This window comes from Melanostigma gelatinosum, assembly GCF_949748355.1.
Source record: "Melanostigma gelatinosum genome assembly, chromosome: 16".
NCBI lineage: Eukaryota > Metazoa > Chordata > Actinopteri > Perciformes > Zoarcidae > Melanostigma > Melanostigma gelatinosum.
The window spans coordinates 9,728,166-9,750,597 of NC_136649.1; the positions used below are offsets into that span (position 1 = coordinate 9,728,166).

General features: G+C 46.7%; 1 protein-coding gene across 3 annotated transcripts in view; it reads left to right on the forward strand.

The window, feature by feature from the left end:
* The window catches only part of tiam2a (TIAM Rac1 associated GEF 2a), an 83,322-nt gene that overhangs the window by 15,162 nt on the left and 45,728 nt on the right, over nucleotides 1-22,432 (forward strand). For 2 of the 3 annotated variants that reach the window (XM_079286776.1, XM_079286778.1), the window contains exon 1: nucleotides 2,947-3,088. The exons of the other annotated variant lie outside the window; for it this stretch is intronic. The gene's annotated coding sequence lies outside the window, so the exon portion shown is untranslated. Of the gene's footprint in view, nucleotides 1-2,946; nucleotides 3,089-22,432 lie in introns of those variants that run through there. 3 annotated transcript variants of the gene reach the window in all.

The following is a 22,432-nucleotide window of genomic DNA, read 5'->3' on the forward strand; positions in this document are numbered from 1 at the left end:
CGATAGCGGGCGCAGGTCGCTCTGTCAAGCATCTACCTGCTCCGTCAGCCATCATCTCGAACTTCTCCTGCTGGATTTATTTCTGCACAAAATGAAACTGTGGCGGATGTTTCTGCTGAGTAATTTCCACAGGGCTACAGTTCAAGGAATTTGTTCAAAAGGCCACTGTACGATTTTTTTTCGAATAGAATTACAGTATAAGGTCTGAGGATTTTATCGAAACTCGAATGAAATCACATGTTGGCCTTCAGGAAGGTAAATCAGCGGCTCTAAGTGCTCCGTCTGTCCTTTTCGAGACCTGAATAACACTGGCGCGAGAGGTTGGCTGCTGTGACGCACAGTTCACTCGTTGTCACCATTGATTTTTCATTAGTTCGGCCCTTTAGGAGTCTGCAAGCTATCACTTTGATCAGATCTGTCGCGTTCAATTAAAAGCCTTTCTGAAATGGCCTGGCTTTTTTCTTACCTTTATCTTCACTTTACCCCCCCCCCCCCCCTATCTTTTGTGTGTAAAGATTTCCTTTGTCTATTGTATAGGCTGCGGTCGCCCTTCTTTGCATTTGCGGGCGCTTTAATGTTGGCTGCAGTAAACAGGAACAAGTAAGGAGCTGTTTGAGGGTGTGGCGGGAGAGGGTCTGATTATAGCCCTCCCTCTGTCTCACACCTTATGACAAAAAAACATCTCCCCCTCCAGACAGCCGCAGAGCACCTTCCTGCACCAGCCTGCCAAGCCTTTGAAACGACTGTACGAGACTATTTTTCTCCCAGCCACAGCGAGTCATTAAAGGCTACATGACAAATGAGCGTGATAATAACGTGCGGACGCCGAACAGGCCGGCCTTCGTACAGTGGTAATAATGTCACATCGGTACAATGGGCAGCAGTGAGGAGGGTGATAAAATCACTTAGCAGGAGGTCTGCCCCCCCCCCCCCCCCTCCCCTTCCTTATTCTCACATACAGTAACACACACTCACATACACGTACAATTACTATGACGATCCTATTAGAGTGACCATAATGGCAGGACAAAGTGTGACTGGTCTGGGGGTTTTGAGCAGCCTCATTTAAAAGGAAGGAGAAGGTGCTGAGGCGTTGATAACTGTGAGTGTGTGAGCACATACCTGTCTGCCTGTCTATACATTGTTAGATTTGCATCAGCAGAATAAAAATAAAGTACTGGCTGAGCTCGCTGTTTTTATTCTGCTCGCTGTTGTGTTTTGAAGCAATGAACTGGCAATGCCAATATTTCTGCCATCACTGGTCCTCTAACAGTTCGTCTACGAGTCCCTGCGTCCCGGTCGACAGACAGAAAGGGATGATGGGTGGCAGGATGTCTGTCAGAGCCAATTATGTTTAATCAGATGCCGAGTGACCAGAGCTCCTGAAAGCTGCCAGATGACTCAGAGAGCATCCATGTGGCCAGAATACATCCAGAATGCTGCACTGAACATCATTACATACTGGGTGGGGATATGCAACATGTCGTTGGTAACACCCAGTTTGCACTATGGATCATTGCAGTTGATTTGGGCTAACTGGAGCTGAATAGAGAGGCGGCTTCTCATGCAGACAGGTCTTCTGTGATGAAAGGAGCAGAGCCTTACTGTATCTGCAGCAACAATGGGAAGCAGAGAGATTGGCATCTGCATTCAGACTCTACTGCAGCAGCTGTAAAGATGCTGATATGCAGATTAGATGGGTCTGGCCGAGCCTGACACGCCTGGCCAAAGAGCCACATTACGAAACACAAGGCTGGACTGTTGTTTACGAGCATTGCCAGGGAGATTGCAGGAAGGTGGGCCTGGCCATCGCAGCTGTGTTATCAGGGAGTGAAGGCATTTGGATTTGAATGACAGAGAGAATCAGAAAGGGAGGGATGAATACTGAAACGTTAGCACGCTATGTGAATGTATGAGGAGACCAAACCTGTTTCCTGTCATGCATGCTTATCAGTTCATTAGTCCATGTGACAGACAGGACTGTTGGTATTATGCAAAATATGCTCACCTCTTTCACCTTACCAAGCAAACAGTCAAAAACCAAACAGCTAGTTGGGAACCTATAGGGCGATGTTGCCAAATCCTCATTGGATTACAGATCCAAATTAAATAAATGATCCGAAATTAGATGCATGTATGGTGGGTTGAAATACAATAAAAAATATCACACGTTGATATTCTCTCTGTACAAACTTGCCATCTGCGAGGATCCACATGGACTGTGCACACCTAAATACGTGTGAACGTGTCCATGTGGCAGATATTTAGTGGAGTATGAACATTTCCATTTTTGGACTCCATCTGCGCCTTAACTGATTTAAAGGGATACTCCGGCTGTTCTGTAATGTATACTTCCATGAAGCTGGGGGACACACAAGAGACAGAATAAGGCACAAGCAGCAGAGGCTGAGATATGGCATACGGTCCAAAAACACTGGATCCTACATTTCCCATGATGCAACTCGATTGCTCATCAAACACCCTTGCCTCCTAAATACCAGTTCATTTTAAACCCCCACTCCTCCAGTTTGTAAAAGCAGGCTTTTTTAAATATAAAAATATTAAGTCTCACGCCAAGGACAACCCTGATGACATCATCACATGGATAAACTGAACTTTATGTATAACAATTGTGGAGTGATCCTTTAATTTAACAGTCATGGAATTGAACCTGATTTTGCAGAGGACCCTGGCATCTCCACGAATGACCCCTAAAAAAGGTCCGCAAACCACGTGTTTTGCAACCCTTAAATTAACCGTGTTCCATCATGCATTGGGATAGAATTGTGATTAATTCCCCGGCGCTCCGTGTTGCACAGATGAACACGGCCATCCCCCCCTCTCAGCGTCCGTCGGAAGGAGGAGTTTAACCCCGCATTGCTTGGGAGGAGTCCGCGGTCTCTTGGCGCTCCGTCCCAGGAACGTTTGCTCCGGGAGCAGAGGAATCGTGGAAGTACACAAATTCCGAAATTCCATGTTTATACTCAATGCAACGACGTCATTATTTTTTTTGTTAGCGGTCTCGAAGAAGAAAGAAGCACGTGAATGCTGCGAGAAGTATGTTTCACCAGAGGAGACGTTAAGCCGGGTGAGTTGCAGGAGAACTTACTTCTCAGTCGTGTTGGTTTTTAAAGGACTCGGCTCGTTTCTGCGCGAGCGCTTTGTCCGCTCTACGACACTTTCAACGCAACGATACGCCGTAAAGTTTGTCTGATGACCAAAAGTTTGCGGTTGTTTGCGGTTGTTTGCGGGGGGGGGGGGGGGGCGGCGGGGCTGATAGTCATTTCACCGGTGACCTCATTGGTTGCTAGTACATCTCGCTGCAGCAGCTGTGACTGAAATCATTGAACATAAACTTATAAAAACACAATCGTTTCATGGTGAAACGCGTTTTATTGTAGCCAGAAAACCATGAGCCGCTGCAAAAGTATGGAGTAGTTCAGAATGACCGTCCTCTTTATAATGTCAGATATATAAATAAAAAAAGAGATATAACAGTGTGAGTGCTGAATGCTATATCGGTTATTACTCTTGTTTGCTGTGAAACACACTTTGTTATGATACACTAAATAGCATGCATCCTGTCAGCTCGCTCAGCCGTGGCAAATGAATCAAACCTCCAAACCAAAGGTGTCTGGGTGTCACTCCAATGACACAATAGATCACTTGAGTGTGGATGTTCAACATGTAGCCCGCAGCAGTGTCCCGTGTCGACTCATTGCTCCTCGTTCTTCCTTCTGATTTATGAACTGAGAGATTGGGAGCATTGGTCGTTCCACTAAATGCTGAGCTCCGCTGTTGTGTTTGGATGTGATTTACATTTCGGCTTGTGTTGTTGTGTGTGTGGCCGTGTGCTGGGGTGGAAGGGCTCTCCAGTCGCATACAGAGGAAACAAAAGGGCCCCGAGACCCCTGGAGGGAAGGGCCCGCCCAGAGAAAACAGACCCCAGGAGCAGGAGGAAGGGCTGGGCATGCCTTTTGGCATGGTTGGCCCTCTGTCATGGAAACCCACACGGGAAACCTGTCCGTCTCACTGTCCTGCTACCTTTGCACTGCTGCTGTGGAGGGTTTCGTGATAATAAAACCGGCTAATGTTTGACTCGCAGAGGTTGGCCGGCGCGGTTATTGAGCCGTCTGTTCAAGTTTAGTCGTGAGGAAATGCTATCTTTATGGCAGTTAATGTGATTAATGCTTATTGAGTGAGTGGATGCACTGTAAATGGTTTCTGATCATTTACTTGGATCATATTTATCCAGGAATTAAGCTAAGACTAACATGAGTGCAAGAGAAAAGAATGTATTTCGTTTATTGTTTTGGAGGAGGAACGGGCTGTGTGATGGGTTTATATCCCCCCCCCCCCCCCCCCCCGCCTGTTTAATGGACTCCACATAAATAGATATTTCGTTACATAAATATTGCTGTTCTCATGTGTGCACGCCATTTTTTGGGGGGTTTCTTTTGGAGGCCAGTAACAAAATCGCCGGGTCAGAAGCCGTGGCACCACATGCATGTTTTTGCCTTTTTACGCTTAACATTTTTGTGGCGAAGAAATCGTCAACCACAAGGAACATTATGTTTTCACTGTTCTGTTTCTCCCCGGGTTGGGACGGCGTCTTGAACCGAAATGATACTGATTGAGTGTGGCCCGTAATTTCCTGTTTGAATGGGAAACACAATGCTCTATGGTTGTGTTCACTTTTTCCATTTTGTCACACAAGTTTCGAGTTATGGCTTTCAGCTGGCAGGAACGTCTCTTTGTCAAAGTTGTTTCCCAGTGACAAAAAGGGAAACGTAATGCTACCCTCTCTCTGGGTAGCACGGAGTCCCTTCACAGGCATCCGCAGCTCATCTCTTGTCCAATTTAAGTTGACGGCCTCAGTGACATCGTGACACGGTGACGTAATCGCCACAAAAGACTTCCCTCCTCATGAAACAGTCTATTTTTGAAGTCAGCTGATATACAATGTGGGACTTTGGAGTTATGTAAAGAAGAGTTATTTGACTATTAATCTGATGCTCTGTGTGAACAGCAGCCTTCATCAAGTGAGGAATTTGTTCTCCTCTCCGCAGGCCATTTGAAAGGCTGTGCGTGAGTGCCCGTTGTTGCAAATTCTGAAGCACTCTGGCCGAGAAACGCCAATGTTTCATGTCTTCTCCCCGGCACATTTTTCTCCATATAAGGTGGCGGTGCATGTGACTTATCAGGCACGGGTAACATCTGTGCTTATTGTCACACGGGGATGAAGGCCTTCTACTGTCTCTAGGTAGAGAGGCACTGCAGGGGGAAACCACGGGGGCTCCACATGACTGGTGCGTCTTTGAAACAAAAGGATCTGAAATGGATCACGACTTTCTCTTGTTGTCCACTTCTCAGCATGTCCACTCCCTCGATTACAATGTCCTTTCAAGGCCTCTGCATCAGTGTGGACAGTCCCGTCAGGCAAGCATAATGGTGGCCTGCATGTTTCTGTTTCTCACATCTGGGGTTGAGATTATATTCGGCTTTCAAAGCGTTTGCCGGTAGTGTACGGCCCAGCCGTGTCTGGAGTGGTTGCTATAAAAAGCAGGTGAACTAAAAGCTGGCGTTGACAGCATCCTGGCCGAGACTTCTCATTTGCTACCGCAGTCATCGAGGCGCCAACCAAAAGACACATGGCTGGCTCTGACCCTCTTCCTGGGTGCACACAAATAGGTCAAAGAGCTATCGCCAACCCGACGTTGACATCACCCGTCCTGTGTTGTAGTGGCAGTTTGGATCAAAATAAAAGCAGAACCCTGTGACTAACAAACGGATGGAAAAAAAAACTGTGTACCTTCTGCGCTGCATAATTCAGTGATTCTGAATTTAACTTGTTTTGCTGTGGCTTCTTGGTCGGCGGACAGGCGCACACACACACACACCCATCGACTTTGAGGGATTTGTTCAGTCAGCTGTACTTTGTGTATCTGCTCCAACACAAGATCCCCTGCTCTTCTGCACAAACAGGAACCTTCTGTCCAGCTCAGCAGAGCGACTTGGTCTCATCCAGCTGAACCGATGCGCCCATTCATGCTCCTCTTACCCGCCAGACCTCTAAAGGGGATGAATGCATAGGTCTAAATTGGATTGCAGCCCTTCTGGGGTCACCTGCTAAAGAATGGCTTTGCAAATTAAATGAAGATTAAATGGTGGCGGGCGCTTTTACAACGTGTCAAACGAGGTAATGGATTAGGAGTGATTGGGGGGGTGTAGGCGAAGAAACGAGCGAGGTAGCTCTTTAAACAGCGCCACACGACTTCACTTGTGAGTAAGACTTTCATTAACCCCAGAGGAATCACTGCGAGGCATGCTATTACCATGCTTTTCTTGATGGTCAAATAAATCATATGCCGAAAAGGTGCGTATGAGGCAAAAATGCCCCCATGGCAGCAATTGAGTGGCGGTGCATGTAGTTCCTGGATGCTCACCAGACTGCATGCAATAAATCAGTCTGGAAAAGGTGCTGCCTCTGCAATTTCAGCCCGACCACGTGATTTACAAGTCCTGGATGTAAAATAAGTAGTTTGATTATCAATGTAGTATAAACAATGAAGCGGAGCGGACAAGTAGTATTTGGCACAAAGGCTATTTGCTGGCGTATTGATCTGCGTATGAGACTTGATAAGCTAGACGCATTCCAGCTGCTACGGAGGGAAGAGTGTGTGATCTTTTATGCTCAAAACATATTATTTGAGCACGTGGCTGCTGTGTGTGTAAAATACAGTTTGAACCTTTTGCTTATCGACTCAAGCTGGAGTCAGTCGAGTTGCATCACGTCTCCACCGTGTGCAGTAGTCCATGTGTGCAAATCATCTTTGTTTCTTATACCTTCAAAGGACGGCATGTGTTGGCCCACGCTTCAGGCGATCAATAGCCCTGTTGAATAGGAAACACCCCCAATTCTGCACCCCCCCCCCCTCTTTCTCTCCTTGGGTGTAGGCCTACTTACCGGTCAATCCTAATAACAATAGAAATTGAGATTGATCAGGCCTGCCTCGGCCCAGTAGCCATAAGGTCTTCCTTACTATCCTTGCCCTATTGGAAAGGCAAACACAGCTGGTGCTACAGACCAAAGTGCTCGCTGCTTGGATGTTCAGTTGGCGCCATGTGACTTGTGTGTTGACCCCCCCACCCCATGATGGATGGAGCAAATACTGGGTACGCATTTACTCCAGCACATGCCACCTGCTCATCAGTGGGTGGAGATTGACTTTCCTTTTGTCTCTGACGGAAGCGAGGACGCCCACTAACTTCTGATGTATCGTGCACAGCACCTCAAGCTAGGCGATTGATTCTGAGGTATTCAGAATCATCTGTTAAATAATTAAAGCTGCGTTTGTGTCTTTGAACTGCATGATATTAATTGTGCCAGATCTCTCTTCTTTTTTATAGTTAATTGGATAACAAGTTTCTGCATCCCCGTAGCCTGATCATTATCCCATCAGGATGGGATTCTTCTGAATGATGAATCTTAGTACCACACTTTTATAAAGCGCAGGTGGGAAGAGTGATGGGATGTGCACAAATCTATCACTGACCACACACGGATACAGCTGTGTCCAATAGTCCATTCATCATAGTTTACCTTTGGCACCAATATATCTGCCATCACAACACAAAATTCCCACGAGATATTGATGTTGTTCCCCTTCTATGAACTGCTTAGGGCATGACGTGGCCATATCTGCACAGTTTCCTTTGCTTTGTATCGGACATGAAGTGCGTTGGGGAGGCTCTTTGGCAACCGGTATGTTTGTGTTATGTTAAGGGACATTTTCTGGCTCATTAGCACTCCTCTCGCTGTCCAGCCCCCTCCCTGCTTCAGCAGTATGCGGTTTGATCTCCGAGCAAGATAAGCTCTTTTCTCCACTTCTGTCTCCGGGCCCCGTCATGTTGGCTCAGTCATTTGGCGTCCAGCCAGCGCAAACAGAGGCAGTGTCCTGATTGCTTTAGGTCACCGGCAATCCTGGCATCCACTCAGTGAACACGCTCAATTAAAGCTTTCTTCAGAAAACGCTTTTCTCCAAAGAGGTAAATGTATCCAAAAATACCCCGTTTCCCGGGGCGATATCATCGTCAAGGCTTATTTGGCTGACGGGCCTCAGCTGTCAGACGGTAAAGGATGTAAAGCACGCCAAGATAAGGTCAAAGAAACTGTAGTTTTAGGAACGTTTTTATCTGTTAAATCATTCTTTGCAGGCTACGCCTCTGTAAAATGGTATAATATGCATCACATCCTCGAAGTAAGGGAAGCCAAGTGGTTTATTGGCCAGGCTGCTGTGTGTGTGCGTGTGTGTGTGGCCTTGCTTATTTTTTACAGCACCCTCTGGATGCCCGAAGATCGACTCGCAGTTCTCCATTTCTCACTACAGTCGACTTGGGTTTCCTCCTCGCCCAGAAAAGACGTCCAGCTTCACTTTTCTCTGCTCTCGCCAAAACACGATCTCCGCCTGGCTGTTACACAAGAGCTGTTTGACCCAGAGTTCCCTCTCTCTCTCTGGCCCAGTGGGAACAACTTGCTCACACACTCCATGCCACCGTGGCTGCACAGTGCACGGCTCGGCTGGTTTTTCCTGTCCGGCGCAGGTGCAACGGACAGTCAAGACTTTCCCACCCAGCCGGCTTTGTACAATCCGCGTCGTTCTAATCCTTGTTGCCTCCCAGTTCTGCCACATCAAACATGCCATCAACTCACCCCCCCCCCAACAAATTGCACAAGAGCACAGCGTTTATACAAAGTCAAGAAGGTCAGTCTTATCGCCGGCAGGTTCCTCCATGGGTTGATGCCAAGTCGAGCAGATTACGCAGAGTGCAGGCCGCTGCTCAGCTTGTTGCGAACCGGGACAGTCCTGCAATATTAATGCGTCTCCTTCTTCAAACGGTGTTACGGCAGCGGGCTCTCATAAATGCCGCTTTTTAAAAGTTTGATCAGTCTCTGGGTTCACAGTCATGTCAGAGGATTATAAAAAGAGAACTTGCCAGTTGCCACTCACAGAATATCAATGTGATATATGTAAGTCTCTACGCCGTATGGGATGACCGTAGAGAGGAGATGGAGGGTGACCAGTTCACCAGCAGACGTGTGTGTGTGTGTGTGCGTGCGTGCGCGTGCGGGGGATACCAGAGGCTATTACTGTAGTTTGACATTTAGCTGTCATTGGAGAGGCTGACTCCTAATGTGTCTGCAGCTCGATCCTAATGTTATTAAAGGTGCTGGAGCCAAGAAAATGTGAACTGCTTGGTTTATAGACTCTAACTAATCTGTTCCTGGTCCCTCTGTCCAAGCACTACTACTTTGATCAAAACAAAGGTTATCAGAGGGTCTAAGCAATACTGCAATAAGTTTCAAGGGTGCTGAAAGGCAGATGCTAGAAGGCTAGCTGTTCCCCCTGCTTCCAGTCTTTAAGCTAAGCTAAGCTAACCGTATCCTGCCTCAAGCTTTGTATACTGTTCTGAGAATTCTATAAATCTTCTCATCTAACTCTAGACTCAAAAGCCAATAAGCATATTCCCTTTTAAATTCAATTAATATCAATAGCCATGGTGTGAAAGCGCAAAACCTTTTTTGCACAGAAAACAGGACAAAAAAGCCTGGATAAGTGACTGTAAAAATGAAAACAGCAGATGACTTTTGTCCTTTGGTTGGACTTTGTGAGCTTTGCTGCCCACTGAGCCCACGTCTCTTAGCCATCATGGCTAGGATGCAACAAGCTAGCACTAGCTACCAAAGTAGGGATCATCTCACTCAAACCTCCCTCTTGGTTTGATCCACTCAACAGGACCACCGTTGGCATTTCCACACGGATCTCCCTGGATGTGGCCGATGATGTGATCGTGCAGTTTAGACTGGCTCTCTGTGGTGAGAGGGGAACGACTGACTCACAGCTACAAGGGATGTGCACATCCCTTCTATGCGTGTGTGTGTGTGTGCATATGAGAAAATCACTGTAGAAGTATGTGGGGCCAGTGTGGCGCACATGTCGTATAGCACCTCTTGTGCTTGCATTCTTCCGAGCTGAGGGACAAGAACTGTGTGTTACACAGGCATACCTCTCTCAAAGCCTTCATCTTCCATGTCGATGGAGTAACCATGTGTGAACCGCCTGTTGGATGAAAGTTTTGATCCCGACCTCATCTGCTTTCATGATATGAATCCTTCTGCTAGCATATCAAAGAATTAGAAGAAAAAGCACCTTTCAGAGAATTTTTCTTCCCCTTTTTATACTCATTGATATTCGCCTTGCATTTGACAGGATGGGGTGTAAAGTGAATGCGCACAGCGGTGAAGTCATTCATTATAAATCATTTCCCTCCTCGGAGGGTGAAATCATTTATTCACAGCCTCATGAGGTTAGTAATCCAAGGAGCACACCCTGACTGGTGACTAATAGGTGGCTGATGTCGCTGACTTTTGGTGTCTAGGTTATTTGCAATTCATTTTCTCTCTCAATATCAACAGCACTAGAGGCTTCATTTCACTTATTTGGCCTCTGGTATCAATGCTCCAGCTTGGACAGTTTTCATCAACTGTTGCCAATTCTCTCGGTTTAAATGTCTGTCTCTGCCCGGCAGAGAGCCTATCTGCAAAAGAATGACTTTAATAACGGTGATATTTTCCTGAAGCTATTTTGAAAACCACCCATGTCCCAGTAATTTCATGTGTGTGTGTGTGTGTGTGTGTGTTTTTTGAGTGAGCGAGCGGTTTTGTCTCCAGCAGCAAGCCCTGTGGTCTGCTCGCGTGGAGCCATCGGCCTCACTGGAAACTTGTGGTTGCCTTTTTGTTTCTTCTTTTTTTTATACTAATAACAATATTATACAGTGCACAAGTTCGTACTGGCGTGCCCCGGCTGAAACTAATAAAAACAATGTTGAGAAAAGCCAGGAACTGGGGTTTCCTGACATTTAAGATGATTGTTGCTGTACTTACAGAGTCGGGTTGTATTATCCGCCTCATCCATCGGTTCTCTCTGTATTCTTTCCTTTCACTTGATGAATTAAATGTAAATGTTTCCTGTAGCTGATGACATTTTGAATTGAGATGTTGAAGCCTTAATTAACACATTTCAACCTGTTTTTCAATAGGCTCCATAAGAGAAAGTAGACCATTAGTCATTCAGCAGCTTTTCTGAATGATGATTGTGTGTGTGTCTCTGTCTCTAAGGGGGATTGCCTAAGTGCTCATATATGGTCCCAGACATGCCTTCTGCTTTTGCTAATAATCATGCTATCATACAATGCCACAGAGTTTTTAATTTCTAAGCAAACAAGCATTTTAACAAGCTGGAAGACTGCACTCATTCTTTCCGATCATGCCTAATGTCTGGGCTGTTTGGCACACTGTGCGCTACACTTTGGCTAGCCACAGAAGTCCAAGGCCGTGGTACGTTCATACGTAGCTGGAGTTCAGTATCTTCTTCTATATGCTGTATGAAGGGGTACACCAGAGCCACTTTGATGTAGACAAAGCAGACTCTGCAGACAAGTCAGGTCGGGTTGGATTGTTTACCCCACTATACCTGTGGGGTCATGGGGTCATGATTGCTGTTTAAAGTATAGTTGCAGTGAGTATTGTCAGAACACCCCGTTCCCTATTGTTTTATTATCTCGCCTGGGTTGCAGCGCTTTCTCTTGATCATCCAGTTGGAGGATAATCTGTGAATTTCGCCGGCAACTTTCTTTCCGCCATTCTTTTTATTTTTATTTTCATACCTTCCTCTCATTTGGAAGTGGGCGGAGCAGTTTCCCAATCTTCACCAGTGGTAAGAGAAACAGTGGATGGATTGTTGTCAGTCGTTTGCCTCAAGGGTTAAGTATCCATCTCCATTCGCTCAAAGCCCGCCCCTGCTTCGGAGGATGGGGCTGTGAATAAACACCACCCTTGTCCTCTCATAATGGAACGGCTTGACCTTTCGTGGCCTCTGCCGGTGGGAGCATCTGCCTGTCGATTCCACCGGCCTGTCCTGTGGGACATCGCCGGGCAGTCACATCTGCCCGTCAGCTGTAATTCAATTGATGGAGGAATTCATGTTACAGAATGAAAATTAAACACGGGCCTGTAACTTTTTTTTTTCGATGACACCATAGAGGAGCCCGTCAGCTGGAATGTGCTGTTGATTTACAGCCTGTGATCGTGTGAAGCATGACGACTGCATAATGAACGCGGTCCTCTGACATTCTTCAGCCTCCCTATATGGGATGGGATAATAATGAGTTTGGCAGGGACTTTAATGTAATCATGCCGGTAAAAGTGGTGCACATGTGGCACAGCTGCTAGCGCTTAGCCGAGTCTCGCCATGCCCTTTTTAGATGAGGTGCCATTCGGTGCCCGCGTTGCGTTGGCTTGTCTCTGTCTTATCGGTCTTTATGAACCACATTCCTCACTGAAAAGGATTTGCAGAGCCGGACAAAGGAGTTTGTTTTGCAAAGATTTGTCTGTGCCTTTTTCTTTTCTTTTTTTTTTTTTGGCCCGCAAACTCATTCGCTCACGTGCCCCTGCAGCCGCGTGACTAGAGAAACTGGTTTGGGAGTTCTTCCTGCAGGTCAGTCTTTGTTGTCGCGTTTATTTAACTTTCCCACTTAAGCACGGAACTGCCTGCGTGCTTTGTTGAGCACCTGTTCTGGATTATAGCTCGATAACGGCTTCCCAGCTAATTTCTTGTGACTGTTCAACGGTGAAATGTAATCTCACCTTTGCCATTTGGGCTGCTTTTTAGAGTGAGCTTTGTAGAATTCATGTTTCTACTTGGAAAAGGAAAAAGCAGTCCGTTACCAAACAGATTTCGCGCAACATTCTATGTACTTCGATGACACGTTAACCTATGAACTATTCCACGGGTTGTGCGCCGACTAAAACATCCGCTGGGAAAGAGGCAGACATGCAAAGATGTGTCCACACACTCACCACAGGTGTTAAACCTGTGTTGAGTGTTGAGTTCTCCTCCGGCACGACGTGTTCGGTGTAGCCTTATTTCTTACACCCCACAAAAACAAAAAAACACACTTTGCTGCGAAGCCACTCAGGATTTTGTTTTACTCCCAGCTGTGGTCGTTTGTTGGCTGAGGTCCATCAGGATTGTTTAAAGTCTTTGTTCTGATGTTAAAAGTAGAGAAGCTTTAATCAAATGACGAATCAGTACAAGTGAAAGACGCGTTGTTCCTTGCTTGTACATCATATGACATATTTAAACACAGAGGAGCCTCACACATCCACTACTGGTGGCTCATGTGATGAGTAAAATTTCTGTTTGTGTATGTTTGTGCCTGGCTCCTTCACCAGCTGTCTCACCCATCACCAGTGCCTTCAGGATGCTGAGCAGACAGTCTTGCTCAGATCTCTCCCCTCTTATATGCAAGGCTGCCGCGGACAGTGACAGACGCTGTATATTGCAGGCCAGCTGGACTCGAAGCTGCAATAAAACAAATTGGTTTGGTTCCTGTAAAAGCGAGATTGAACTGCGCTTGTCTTATTTCATAACTTGTTTATTGCTTCGGGAATTCACCCACCCTTTGATCAACAGCCAGCTCAGCAGAGAATATTAGTTATTCTCCCAATTCTTTGGACAGCCAGTAGCTGTCAGCAGCTTACTTTATGTAGAGATTTACGTGAGCTTTCATTGCACGTGAGCTCAGAACTGTGTTTACCAAAGCTCTGCTTTAAGTGAGTTTCTTCCTCCTTTTTTTTATTTAGAGGCTGCGCCCGTGTTTAAGGACATAAGCTGCGTGTATGTAAACACACATGCATATAGGCTCCAGGTAGAGCAGGACGTGTCTAAACAGCGTGGATTTCACCTGACTGATGGTTTATTTAGCCGTCCAGACCCGTGGTCCTGTGTTTACAGGGCTCTGATGTAGGTCCGTGACCCGATGCCGACAGCCCCACCGCTTTATCCTGCCATCTACAGCCGCTCGCCTGGCTCCCCTCTGCTCGGCCAGAGACGAGGATGTAGGCCTATGTTTGTCTCGCACCGGCTCAGCAGTGCGATGACGATACTAAAGCCTCTTCTGGTGAATCATCGCATTCGCTTTCATTTTTTTCTAAACAGAAATAAATTGCATTCCCGCCTCGTCTAATGCATTCGTGATGTGGTTCGGATTTGCCGCTGCAAAAAAAAAAAAAAAGGGTCACGGGAATTAGTTTTAAACTAGTTAATCCGCCATTCTGGTAGACCGGGCTAATCCTGCTCGTTCTACTTCAGTTTCACTTGTTTCAGACATTTCTCCGAGTGTCGGCGTGTGGAAACAAGGCAGAGTCAAATCGATCTCGGCAGCTTGCTACGTGAAAAGCTAGTTGATTCGAGTTATCTCACGCTAACGTGGACATTTTTGCGCCGCATTGACTGATCTGCCTCGTTTGGATGGTGTTCTCACCAGCTGAACTCCATCCTGAGCACTTAACAGAGGCATTCTTTCAGACCTGCCGCTGTGGGAACAGAAAGGCTTTGACATGGACTGTAATTCCCTCAGGTAATTGGCCCTAATGGTTAACTGAACATCAGCCCCTTTGTTATATATCTTAACCTTGACCACAATGAGCAAAACAACCAGGCAGGCCCAGACTAGTCTACCCACCACTAATAGACTTAAAGCGTTCGCCTGTTGGTTTGTATCAGTCTACGGCTTTATCAGACAAGACCGTGATGTATTAATGGCACAAAGTGCTGAGCAAGTACCAACAATAGCTATCACCCGGCCGTTGTGTATTTCTGACTCACTTCTATCATTTTTCATTGGTTTGTTTACTTGTGTTATCAGTCAGATGGTCTTCTAACCTGTGCGATGAATGCAGTCAGAGCGAGCCGGAGTGATTTGTGTCCCGTTTGGCCCGGCTGTGATCGACACTTTGGCCCTTAATAGGCCATAAAAGGGAGACCCGTTGCCAGTTGGAGTGCCAGTTCACCATGAGCGTATGGCTTGCCTTGGCACACGGAGATAACGCTGAAATTACAATGTCCATTAGCATCAACCTGTCCTCTGGCTCTCCAGGCTTAAATCACGTGTTTGGCGATCCATCAGCTCACACGGTGCCAACACATTCAGCGAGTAAAGTTTTAGACTTGCAGCGGGCAAAAGTGGCTCCGGGGGCTGGGCGTGGGCCGGCTCTACACCCAGGGTGGGGGAGGCCACAAGGGCAGACTCCCTCTGGCGTCAGAGCTCCTCAAGAATGCAGAGAGGGATTCATGCACGTCTGTGGCAGTGATGGATGGGAAGCCACACACACACACACTCACACATATACCAACAGAGCATCTGGTTGCAGAGTGCTTGGCCCTCCCCTGCAGCAGTACGTACCATCTTAGCAGGTGGGACAAAGCCAGGCCTTGGTTGTTTGCCCTACTACCGCATATAGAGCTGTATTCACCAACCGCATGTCATTTTGATGAGAAGCTTTTATCGTGCTGGTTCATTTCTGGGGCACTTTGAGTGATTCACTCCATCCTTTTCAAATTGCAGATGAATCGATATTTAATCCCTCGTTTTTTTTGCCCCTCTCTTCCCGTTGAGTCCGGTGATTGATGCTGCGTGTTATAGGCGTTCATGGTATATGACACCATCGATTACTGCACATGCACACGTCTTCTACCTGCTCCCGAATCCCCAGCACCTCATTGTTTTCCCCCCAAACCTCTGGCGATTCTGCACGACCTCTTATTAGCTGACTCCACGTGACCGATGTAGCACCGCAATGGTCTGATGTCTGATGGATCAGCTCGGGGAGCCCGGAGCGTGTCTTGCACGACTGCCGCGGTACTCTACGGCCGCTATTGCTTTGGTAATGAGTGAGTGAGTGAGTCGCGGGCTGGTCGTATTAATCACTAGAGCTCACACCACGGCGTGTGTGACAGATTATCCTGCAGCGCACAAAGGACAGCCACAGTCAATTCCCAGGGAGATAATACAGTTTGCAAATAGGTTTAATGCCGGTGTATTGTGCAGGGGTTTTGCACGCGTCTGCGCAAAATATACAATGCCGCAGCGTACGCTGACAAAAAGTTGAGGAGGAGGAAAAGGTTTTGTTTTTATTGATGACGCCTGGGATTCAAACAGATCTTCCTGATGGTTAACGACTAATCAGACCAATCGTTGTCCTCTTTCTCTTTTCTCCGCCTCACACGCACTTTTGTCTCCCTATCTCTTATCGGCGGGGAGGGAGATAATTAGGTACCTCTCCTTCCCCTTTTGTGCGAGGAAGCTGCCGTGCTTTGCCCCGTCTTCCAGGGCAGGGCTGGGGGTGTGTGCTTGTTTTTCCAGGAGCCTGTGGGTCTCTTATCTGACCCTGTGGCTGCTAAAGACTGTGGATCCACATGTTTCTCATGCACCGCCTGTCACTCATTCTATTAGTTTTACTATCACCCCAGGCATTTCTTTCTCTGTAGAGCTACTGCTTGAACACGGGGGCTCTGCGTTAGCTCTTCTTTGATAGGAATATATGACAAAATGACATGGACCTGAATAAACTTAGCTGAGATGATCCGCTGCTGCACAGAAGTTGAGTTGTGTGTGTGTGTGTGTGAGAGAGAGCATAATGATTGCACCAGAAAATCAATCCAACTGAAATTATGTGAATAATAGTCAGCCTGAAAGCCAGAGATACTGTAGCTCTGGATCATGTTCCAAGTGCATGCTGTGTGCGTCTGTGCCTCCTCCCTTCACAGATTTAACCCCCAAAATGACCTTCTTTTGTCCATTAAGCTGCTTAATTGGCAGAGAAGCTGATGGAAAAGCTGATTTGCACCTGCAGTCTTCCAGCTGTTTGCCGGATCTCAATCACACACACACACACACACACACACACACTATCTTTTTGTGGGAGCTGTTCGCCTCTTCCTTCCGTTGCCACTCAAAACATGCAGATGTAAAAGTGTGCGGACATACAACACACACACACACACACACACACACACACGAGTAAGCAGCATATGGTTACTAACACCCCCTTGAGGATGTTCTGAGTCAGTGTCTCCCTTAAACAAAGCATCAGAAGAAGTTTACACCCCATTTCCCATACATTTCTACTCTACCACTGTCGGTCGGAGGACAAACCCCCTGGTGTTATCCTCTCTCACACACACACACACACACTTTCTGTGTTTTGGGCTGTCTCGTCTGACAGTAGCGCCAATCTGTAGAAAACGAACTGAGCCGACAGCAGCAGAGGATGGCAGAAAAAAGTGATTTCACAGAGGGACAGAGGGATGAGGGGGCGGGGAAGGAGGAATAGGAGATAGATAGTGGGAGGGATAACCTCTGATGGACGGAACACGAGAAACACATATTTTACTTTCCCTGATTGTTTTCACATTAAGATGTAGGAGTGCCTTTAAAAAAAAAAAAAAACTTTTGTACAAAGTAAACTTTTTAATGTGGGGGAGTTTCATATGAAGGATGTTTATATTCTTTATATGCAAAGACATTGAGTTTATCTCATCTTGTATCTTGTAAGTTACCTTTGTAGTTGACTTGTTAAAGTGACGGAGTAAGTTTGAGGGTGGAGGTCAACCCCCAAAAGACTTGACCTTTCACCCTGACTTAAAGCATTCCATCGTGATTGAATTCCATCAGTCTACACCCCCCCCCCCACCCCCCGACCACAGAGTTCTAATTTCCACTGCATTCCTAGACTCTAGATATTTAAATCCAATGCGTCTGTGTGAGGCGGACTGCTACCCTCTGAGCAATTAAGATCAATTAATTCCCTCCCAGTGGACGTTTTGTTAACAAATTGCCGCAGTGTGCGGTCCCCAATGAGCAGGATAATCAATGGCGTCAAACCATAAACGGCTTCCAGCTGTGAGAGTGGCTCCATTCGGAGGGAGGGACGAGAAATATTAGCATGCTTACTGAAAACTCATATTTCTCCCTCCGACTCTCTCCTCGACTCTCTATCGCCACACCATTCATCAGCCCCATTAGCATCACGCGACATCAGAGATGCATTTTACATAAAGAGTCATTTACAAGGAATGTTAAAGAGAGTCATTTACAAGGAATGTTAAAGAGAGTCATTTACAAGGAAGGTTCGGGGTCTCCTCTCTGTCTATCAGCCATTATGGAAGATGCTTCATGACTTAATGTTTGTTTAATGCTGGTAGCAAGTTTGAGGAGAGGATTTCTATGCAGCTTTTTGTCACGCTGCCATTATTGGGCCATCAGGAGTCATCTTAGACCTCGGTATCAGTGAGGATTTTGAAATCTTTATCCCAAAGCAACAAAGCAAAGCTCTGCTGATAAGCTCTTTGAAACCTGTGCTCCCGATTTCCTCCACGTGAAAGCCTGTTAGATACGCCTCTTCTTCTTATTTCATGTGGCTTCTTGGTTGTGAGGTACACACACAGGCAGAAAATGACAATCTCGGTAATTACCTCGTCATCATCATGAAGTGTAATGCTCGTTTGGCAGTTGAAGAAATTTCGTTGAGGTGCGTGCATGAGTCGGTTACCCGTAGCTTGGATATAGAGGGATTTGATTTGGCTCTGGAGAGCTTGTTGGGGCCTTAATCGATCTTAATTAGCGGTCAGATCACTTTGCCTTGTGGAATTAGACTCGACATCTGCTCCGTATCAATATGCATCACAGGGCCGCCCTGCCTTCTCTTTTCATGCCTCTCAGTCTCTCCGAGCTTGTTGGTGGCCCACCTTTTAGCAGCCTCCATTTATAGCCGGTCAAAGGGCTTTGAGAGCAGCTCAGACTAGGCCACAAGGACTATTGTATTGATAACAATGTTGTTTTTCGTCCTGGTGAATATTATCATATAATTCGCTGCTAACATTGTGCCCCGGAGCCGACGTCTCTATGTCAAGCAGCAGGCTGATGGCGGACTATGCCACAGCTGCTCATACAAGCGTGGCGTGGTCGTGACTTTGAATAGCTGCTCAGGCCGAGATGAATTTCTTAAGAAGAACCCGATTGAGCGTTCCAGTTACCTAGACTCTCGTGTTTTCAATTTGTTGGAGTGATGTCCCTGAACGTCAATAACGCTCGGAGCCTCTGGAATAAACGCGGGCCCCACGAGAGAGTTGGGAGCGGCTTTGGAAGCAGCCTCGCACTCGTGGTCCGTGTTGTGTTCTTGTGTGGCTTTCTGAATGGGTCCAGTTTGACTGTTTGACCACAGCTATGTGAACCGTAGACAAATGGAGGCACGCGCGCACTTGTGTGTGTGTGTTTTTTTAGAGCAACACTCTAAACTTCTCTAAACACTCTAAACACTCTAGACTTTTTTTTCTTATCCTCTGGCTCACACTCACTCATGCACACGCACTCAATTTCTGCCTCCCCAGTAGTTGGCCCTTGGGTCATTGTGGTATTTAGGGTCAGACAAGAGCTCCAGTCATTGCGCCCTCCCCAGTGCCTCCCCAGGCAGCGCTACAGCCATTATACGCAAGCTTGTCTGGCCCAATCGCCTCAAACAGCTATGGAAAACCGCCTTGGCTGTAACGAGCCCCGCATCCTCCTCCTAGCCAACGGAAAAGCAGGATAGAGGAAAAACAACACGGCGGAGTAGTGGAGCCTTTCTGCAGTGGCGACTCTAAATGGATGATCCTTCTCTTCCTGAGAGAGCTCTTCTGTTGAGAACTTTTCACTTTTTCCTCCCAGCTCTCCTGCTTTTCCTCTCGGCGCTCCGTTACCCAGGGTTACTCTCGGGAGGGCTGTGATTCGCTGCTGCTTCGACGCCGGGAGGGAGTTTCCACGTGTCCTCCAGTGTGTCTGGGAGTGTGTGTGTGTGAGTCAGATGCGGTGCGTGTGTTTTGCTTTAAGACACAACGAGCCTTCGCTGGGAGAATCCACTTTGAGATCAGAGAACACCAGATTTCTTCTTTGCAAGTTGTTCAAAGAGCTTCTAGATGAAAGCCTGGGCCACAGAGGTAAGGGATGTTACAGGCTCTGTGTTTTATCGCTCTCTCCCTTTTGTTTTCCCTATTTCCTGGAATAAGAGGAGGCTGAGGTGAAGAGGTTGCATTATGTTTCCTATTGTCCAGATCCACAGGTGTGGGTTACTCCGCGTGTTTGCATTTGCAAGTGCTGTTTAGTTTCCACCTGTGTCTGTTCGATAGCAGTTTGTGTTTCAGTGTTTATCGCTGCCGTGCTCTGTAAGCCTGCCACATGTAGCCTTGTACATGATGACACAACAAACTCTTCACAATCTGAGACTTTATCACTTCAGTGAGTATCTTATGGATGACTCAGGACTTTACAAGAGAGTTTGACAAACCTACCACCTTGTCCACACTTTGTGTCTCATACTGAAGATGCTGGATACTCGCTTAGTGGTATCCCGTCGTATTTTTTATTTTCTTGGCATCACTCTGAATGGCAGTGGCATACGTGTATAAATCTTTCAGAAGGCTGCCATGTCATTTTTGGTCGGGAGCCAGGCGCAGAGCTTCTAAATGTATAATGAAAAAGTCCGAAAGACACTTAACAAGCACTTTAATGGATGTTTGGTGGCTTTGGCTGAATCCACCACATGGTAATATGGGCTTTCAGTGGGTGATTCATAGATTGACATTGCTCCTCACAAGCAAGCAACCGCAGGATACTTAAAATCTGCTTCATATGACAAAAACTCAGCAGGAGACACTGTTCTCTTCTTCACTTCCTGTTGGTGTTGTTTTTGTCCTGAGACAACTTGTGTGGTTGTTTTGAGTAAGTGTGAATTTAAGCTGTGTCTAAAACGAGTGGCGCTTTAAGCACACTGCTCCTTCAAGAGCTCTGTTGTCACGGTGCCAGGAGGAAAGTGATAAGAGACGAGTCCCATGGGCTGTGATTTGACAGGAGGAAGGCAGTGTGATCGTGTTAACGGTCACTTCCAATAACAAATGACCTCATATGTTCCTAGTTCACGGCGTCACAATTCAAAAACATGAAACCTTGTTGGTACTTAATATCTGGATGAGATTATTTTCCTTTTTATTTATGTGCATTGTTGATTTAGGATCATGAGAAGCACATGATTAACCCATATTCAGCGTCATTGCACAACTGCACTTCTTTTGGTAAGTCATTAAAAAAAAGTCCTGCAGGAGTTCGGTATCTCCAAGGTTAAAAAAACGGCACTAACAGCATCATAATACTACTGTGAGGTCAAGTTGTCTGGGGACTCGCCCTGTGTTTCACACTGCTGTGTCAATAGTTTGTTCCTCCAGCTTTGGTTGCCAAGTTTAAATTCAAGGACACGAGGGTCAGAATTGCACACCTAGTTGTAGCTACTGTTCACCGAATGCACGGTGGTCTCCATGTAGGAAAACGGCAGTTTTCTCCATAAACACAATGCCTTCATGTACCAACTGTTTATACCGCGTCGAGGTGTGGCCCGGTCCTCACAGTTCGCCCGAGCTGCAGTCCTGAGACGCACACGGTGCCAGACTAAACACGCAGTTTACGTGAGAGTCATCAAGGGGGGCACCCTAAGAAGAATGCCAGGTCATGGGGTGTGTCGAGGAGCGTCAGGGTGGCAGTGATCCCTTGGCCCCTGAGCAGATGGCTTGTAGGAAGCCGATTGACGAGAACAGAGGTCTGAAGGGGAAGAGGGAGGGAAGAGTTCAGACCGGGCACAACGGTTTGCAGCTAAAAGGAAGACTTGTCTTGTTGTTCCCCCAAAACCGTCGCACAATACTGCAGTTCAAGTCGCAGCAGAAGGGAAACGTGCATGTCTTTAGGTTTGTGTGTTGGCACGCCTTTAAGCCTTTCATACCCACATCCCTGCTCTGTGTGAATGAAGTTTGCAAGAAGGGCTTTGAAAGAAAGCAGTCACTCTGACAAGTTCGACAACGGGCTTTATGCTGACTCCCAGTGTTGTTGGCAGCTGCTCTCTTGGTCTTTACTCCGGAGAGAGCATTGTTTCGTTACGCTCCGTTCATGTAGAGCAGGGGTGGGCAAACTTTGGCTCGGGGGCCACATTGAGTTTTACAATTTGACAGACGGGCCGGGCCAGTAGCGGATGAATGGAGTGTTTGTGTGAACTAATATAAATTACAAGTAAAAGCCATGACCTAAAAAGTAACTTGCATTTAATTTCAGTGGGCACAGTGCTGTTGGTCACCCTTTGTAACCAGTGCGTCAACATTTGGTGTCAGTTTGGTTGTGGCAATTCTCAGAACAGATCTGAGGTGTTCATCAGTTAACTGGGATCTTACACGGTATTTTTTTTATTGCATAAATGCATATTTTATCATGCACTTACTTATTTAAGCAGTCATTTTTGACACAGAGTTTTTAGTGTAAAGGTTAATGACTGTGGTCTTTTTAGCAGTCTGATTCTTTTTTCCTGCACAGCTGAACAAGTGCCGTAAGTGCTAGAAAGGAGCGTGAATAACTCCGCTGCATAAAGCAAAGTCCTGTGACTCACTGAAAACGGGTCCGTGACGAATCACCAGTTGAGAATCACTGGTCTGCAGGATCGTGACGAGCGGTGAACAGC